This window comes from Gekko japonicus, unplaced genomic scaffold (genome assembly GCF_001447785.1).
Source record: "Gekko japonicus isolate JY-2015 unplaced genomic scaffold, Gekko_japonicus_V1.1 scaffold49, whole genome shotgun sequence".
Classification (NCBI taxonomy): domain Eukaryota; kingdom Metazoa; phylum Chordata; class Lepidosauria; order Squamata; family Gekkonidae; genus Gekko; species Gekko japonicus.
In genome coordinates, this window is record NW_015173674.1 from 830150 (window position 1) to 836512 (window position 6363).

General features: G+C 43.7%; 1 protein-coding gene across 1 annotated transcript in view; it reads right to left on the reverse strand.

Annotated features, from left to right (window-relative positions):
* The window catches only part of CDH23 (cadherin-related 23), a 797360-nt gene that overhangs the window by 389954 nt on the left and 401043 nt on the right, over positions 1-6363 (reverse strand). The window lies entirely within an intron of this gene.

The following is a 6363-nucleotide window of genomic DNA, read 5'->3' on the forward strand; positions in this document are numbered from 1 at the left end:
TGCCACGTCCTCCTCTGCATGGAGCTCCTGCTGCTTCAGCAACCGAGCCACCCGGGAACTTCCCTCCCCCTGATACTCGCGGGTCCCACTTCTTGTATTTTATATATTCTTAGTGTATATGCTGACCAGTCAAAGAATGAGGAACCTGGCATTTGGCTCTGACAAACAAGTCTGTCGTAAAGATGATGGCCCAAGACAGGCCTGCTGAAATAGGACATCTTGTGGTCTAAAAGTCCCTGTTTTACGAGAAGACCTGTCCCTGTTTACGGGAGGACCTGTCTCAAGACACTTGCAGAGGTCCATCAGTGGCTATTAGCCACAAGGTATAGATAGGGACTCTGGGGCAACTGATGCTCTGTCATCTTGGTGCTTGGGGGGGTCAACAGTAAGAGGGCTTCTAATGTTTCTGGCCACTGTGTGATACAGAGTGTTGGACTGGATGGGCCTTTGGCCTGATCCAACATTGGCATCTCTTATGTTCTTATGTTCTTATGTGGTGGGCCGTTGTGGGTTATTGAGAAAGGTTAGGAAAGAGTAGAGAAAGTTAATACCATGTTTGGAAGGAGAAGAAAGGGGTGGTCTTTGAGGAACAATTATGCGTTCGGGATTGGTAGTTGTAAGTGCTTCTTGTCAGCCAATGGCAAGCTCCACAGCATTTGTTAATTTCCTTACGTCGGGTCAGAAAATTTATTTAAACTTACAATTGGATCAATTGTGGGTGTTCAGTTCTTTTGAGCTGTGCACCCACTCTTGCAAGACATGTATTCAATAAAAGATTATTCTGCTTCATTGAAAAGGTCTGTCTCCAGAAGTTCTTTATTTGGTAAGAACAAATTGCATTTCTAACACACCTAATAGCAGGCTCTTGGCTTCCACTGGGAATTTAAACTTTAATATGCTTCTGCTTTTTTGGTGTATTTCTTTCCTATATCTTTTTGCTTTTTTACAAGTTCACCACATATGAAAGCCTCTGGCTTACTCTTTTATACAGCCAAGTAGCCATGTTGTTCATTCAGAGGTTCTGAATGGACACAGATTAATTCCTTCATGATATTTTTCTGCAATCTGGAGTTAGATTACTAACCCCCCCCCCCATATTTGACAAATTCATTGAAGAGAGACCTAACAAGAGATACAATACATGACAAGCCAAACAGGGCCTCCATGATTAGAGGAAGGAAATTTTTAGTTTGGTGGATACTGAGGAAAAACAAAAGGGCAAGAATATTGTCTACTACCTGTGAGCTTCTTAAGGCATTTGGTTAGTCACTGTTGAGGAAGAAAGAATCGACAAGTGGAACCCACAAAGACTTGTGGGAGGTATCTCATTCCCCCCACCTCCACTATTTCTTTCCCTTTCCTGAAAGGCCCCATAGTGTCTCCCATTTTCCTGCTTCCTTCTTCCCTTCCCACCCAACAGCCAATCTACATTTATCTCCTCATTTGTCTTCAGGTTCTCCCCCCACCCCAGCAGCCTCTGCCTAGAAAAACTAAGGCTCAGTTGTGTGGTGCTGGCCACTGAGCCAGGCCCACTTGCATGGTAGGGAAACCTCAAGCACTTGTAGGGGGCAGCTCACGTTCTCCTGTATCCCCCTCCTCACACTATTTCCTCTTTCCATGCTCCTGGCAACTCCATATCCTCTCCCCTTTCCCTGCCTAATTCTCTCCTTCTGAGACATTCACCAACCTTTTATCTGCTTCCAGTCTTCAGCTATATTTATTATTTATTTACTTCATTTATACTCCACCTTTCTCCACAGTGGAGTCCAAAGCAGCTCACATTATTCTCCTCTCCTTTTCATCCCATGAGTAGGTTAGCCTGAAAATATGTGACTGATCCAAAATCACCCAGTCAGCTTCTGCAGCAAGATGGGGATTTGGACCTGGGTCTCCCATACCCTGCTCTGAAGCTTTAACTGCTATACCACACTGGCTTTCATAGGGTGGCTGCTATTGAACAGTAGCAAGCATCCAGCCCTAGTTCAGTCATGCAAATTGGATTACATCAATGAACCAGAGGTTGCTGCTAGGCCTAGGATTACCAACCTCCAGGTGGGACCTGGAGATATCCCAGAATTACAACTGAACTCCAAATGACAGAGATCTGTCCCCCTGGAGAAAATGACTGGTTTGGATGATAGACCCTATGGCATTATATTCAACTGAGGCGTTTCCGCTCTCCAAACCCTGCCCTCCTCAGACTCTACCACAAAATCTTCAGGAATTTTCCAACCTGGAACTGATAATCCAACCCCCAGGCCTGGCCCCAATGACTTTCAAAATAGCCCTGTAAAGGACCCTGCCCTCTCTCTCTCTGCCTTTTTACTCACAGAAACTGAGTCTGGAATCCTGTGGTTGCCTAGCAACAGCCACTTAGGGAATCTGTTTCTTAAAGCTACAGAAACACCTTTTATTATTTTGGGGGTTTTTAACCCCTCATGCTTTCTTAAAAAATTACATTTTTTTCGGCAAACCTTGGGCCCTTTTTAGTTTTGTAGAAATATCTGTCTTGCCTGTTCACAGTCCAGTCACTGGATTTAAGTATCCTCAGATATGGCCAGCTTTGCTAGTAGTGTATAGATGAACCATTGGCCTGATTGAGCAAGGTAATTCCTTTGCTCTCATGGTGAGAATTTGGTGAAAGTAGAATTAACATCTTGAGTTAAAGCCATTTTCTACATTGCATCATGTCTGTTCCAACCACTCTATGTGGTGGTTGTATTCTCTTTTCACCTGTACATGAAGCTTAGGTTATTTTCACCACCACAAACTTTCTAATAGTTTTCATGTTGAAAACTGCCTGATCTACATAGTAGGTCACTACAGAGCAAGAGCTGACCAAATGTAATGACATGGATCTTTTTAACGTCGCTGTTATCTATACCAGTTCTATTAGCTGCATCATAGAATTTGGCCTCATTTAGTCTATAAAGCAGCTTTTGGTTTACCAGCATCTTTACAAGGATTCATATTTGTGAGGATTTACTATCTAAACAACATGAACAATTATCATAAGTGCTTAAGGTAGACAAGGTAATAACACACTGTTTAAAATTCAAGTGTCAATTACATTCTATTACCCTTTGTTTTTAAGACATCGCAAACATAGCTGTGCAATAGGTGCTGTGATATCTTGCATTTTTGTACCTATTAAAATGCTTCCCTAGCCAACACAGTACACCTGGATTATGAATTACCTTTAGGCTGCCTGTTTTGCAGGACTTTCACAGAATAAATATGACTGTCATTCTTTTGCAACAGGTATTCACCATTTCCCCCTCATGGATCACTGCTTGCGTGGGGGCTTGCGTGGTTCGATGAGGGTGTGGGCTATGCTGTGGAGGGCCACCCAAGACGGAGAGGCCACAGCAGAGAACTCAGACCAAGCATGATCCCCTGGAGAAGGAAATGGCAACCCACTCCAGTATTTTTGCCAAGAAAACCCCATGGACAGTATCAAAAGGCTAAAAGATATGACGCCGGAAGATGAGCCCCTCAGGTCGGAAGGTGTCCAATATGCTACTGAGGAAGAGCAGAGGACAAGTACAAGTAACCCCAGAAAGAGTGAAGCGGCTGGGCCAAAGCCGAAAGGACCCTCAGTTGTGGATGTGTCTGATGGTGAAAGGAAAGTCCAATGCTGCAAAGAACAATACTACATAGGAACCTGGAATGTAAGATCTATGAATCAAGGTAAGCCTGACGTGGTCAAAAATGAGATGGCAAGACTGAACATCGATATCCTAGGAATCAGTGAACTAAAGTGGACAGGAATGGGCGAATTTAACTCAGAAGACCATTATATCTACTACTGTGGCCAGGAATCTCGTAGAAAAAATGGTGTGGCCTTTATAGTCAACAAGAGAGTGCAAAAGGCAGTACTGGGATACAATCTCAAAAATGACAGAATGATTTCTGTCCGATTCCAAGGCAAACCATTCAACATCACAGTAATCCAAGTCTATGCCCCAACCACTGATGCAGAAGAGGCTGAAGTGGACCGGTTCTATGAAGACCTACAACACCTCCTAGAACTAACACCAAAAAATGATGTCCTCATCATCATAGGGGACTGGAATGCTAAAGTAGGAAGTCAAAAGGTAACTGGAATAACAGACAAGTTTGGCCTTGGAAAGCAAAATGAAGCAGGGCAAAGGTTAACAGAGTTTTGTCAAGAGAACACACTGGTCATAGCGAACACCCTTTTCCAACAACCTAAGAGGCGACTCTACACATGGACATCACCAGATGGGCAACACCGAAATCAGATTGACTATATAATTTGCAGTCAAAGATGGAGAAGCTCTATCCAGTCAGTAAAAACAAGACCTGGAGCTGACTGTGGTTCAGATCATGAGCTACTCATTGCAAAATTCAGACTTAAACTGAAGAAAATCGGGAAAACCATGAGGCCATTCAGGTTTGACCTAGATCACATCCCTGATGAATATACAGTAGAGGTGAAGAATAGATTCAAGGGTCTGGATTTGATAGATAGAGTGCCTGAAGAACTATGGACAGAGGTTCGTGACATCGTACAGGAGGCAGCAATCACCACCATACCAAAGAAAAAGAAATGCAAGAAAGCAAAATGGCTTTCTGATGAGGCTTTACAAATAGCAGAGGAAAGAAGGAAAGCGAAAGGCAAAGGCGAAAAGGAAAGATTTACCCAACTGAACGCAGATTTCCAGAGAACAGCAAGGAGAGATAAGGAGGCCTTCCTGAATGAACAGTGCAAAGTAATAGAAGAAAACAATAGAATGGGAAGGACTAGAGATCTCTTCAAGAAAATTGGAGAAATCAAGGGAGCGTTCCATGCAAAGCTGGCCATGATAAAGGACAAAAACGGTAGGGACCTAACAGAAGCAGAAGAGATTAGGAAAAGATGGCAAGAATACACAGAAGAACTATACAAGAAAGACCTCAATGTCCTTGACAAACACGACGGTATAATCACTGACCTTGAGCCAGACATCCTGGAATGTGAAGTTAAATGGGCCTTAGAAAGCATTGCTAACAACAAAGCTAGTGGAGGTGATGGTATTCCAGCTGAGCTATTCAAAGTCTTAGAAGATGATGCTGTTAAAGTGCTGCACTCCATTTGCCAGCAAATTTGGAAAACGCAACAGTGGCCACAGGATTGGAAAAGATCAGTATACATTCCAATCCCAAAGAAGGGCAACGCCAAGGAATGTTCAAACTATCGCACAATTGCACTCATATCACACGCTAGCAAGGTCATGCTCAAGATCCTACAAGCTAGGCTTCAACAGTACGTGGATAGAGAACTACCAGAAGTACAAGCTGGGTTTCGAAGAGGTAGAGGAACGAGAGATCATATTGCCAACATTCGCTGGATTATGGAGAAAGCAAGAGAGTACCAGAAAAATATCTACTTCTGCTTCATTGACTATGCTAAAGCCTTTGACTGTGTGGATCACAACAAACTATGGCAGGTCCTTAAAGAGATGGGAGTACCAGACCACCTCACATGTCTCTTGAGAAACCTGTATAAGGGCCAAGAAGCGACAGTTAGAACCGGATACGGAACAACTGATTGGTTCAGCATAGGAAAAGGAGTACGACAAGGATGTATACTGTCACCTTGCTTATTTAATATATATGCAGAGTACATCATGCGAAATGCTGGCCTGGATGAATCACAAGCGGGAATTAAGATTGCTGGGGAAAAGATCAACAACCTCAGATATGCAGATGATACCACTCTAATGGCTGAAAGTGAAAAGGATCTAAAGAGCCTCTTGCTCAGAGTAAAAGAGGAGAGCGCAAAAGTGGGCTTGAAGCTCAACATCAAAAAAACTAAGATCATGGCATCCGGCCCCATCACTCCTTGGCAAATAGAAGGGGAAGTCGTGGAAGTAGTGACAGACTTCACGTTCCTGGGATCCCAGATCACCGCAGACTGTGACTGCAGCCATGAAATTAAAAGACGCCTGCTCCTTGGGAGGAAAGCGATGGCGAACCTAAACAGCATGATAAAAAGTAGAGACATCACCCTGCCAACAAAAGTCCGCATGGTCAAAGCAATGGTATTCCCAGTAGTCATGTATGGCTGCGAGAGCTGGACTATAAGGAAGGCCGAGCGCCGAAGAATAGATTCTTTTGAACTATGGTGCTGGAGAAGACTCTTGAGAGTCCCTTGGACTGCAAGAAGAACAAATCAGTCAATCCTCAAAGAAATCAACCCTGACTGTTCCCTGGAAGGCCAGATAATGAAACTGAAGCTCAAATACTTTGGCCACCAAATGAGAAGGGAGCACTCACTGGAGAAGACCCTGATGCTGGGAAAGATTGAAGGTCAAAGAAGACGGGGACGGCAAAGGATGAGATGGTTAGACAGTGTCA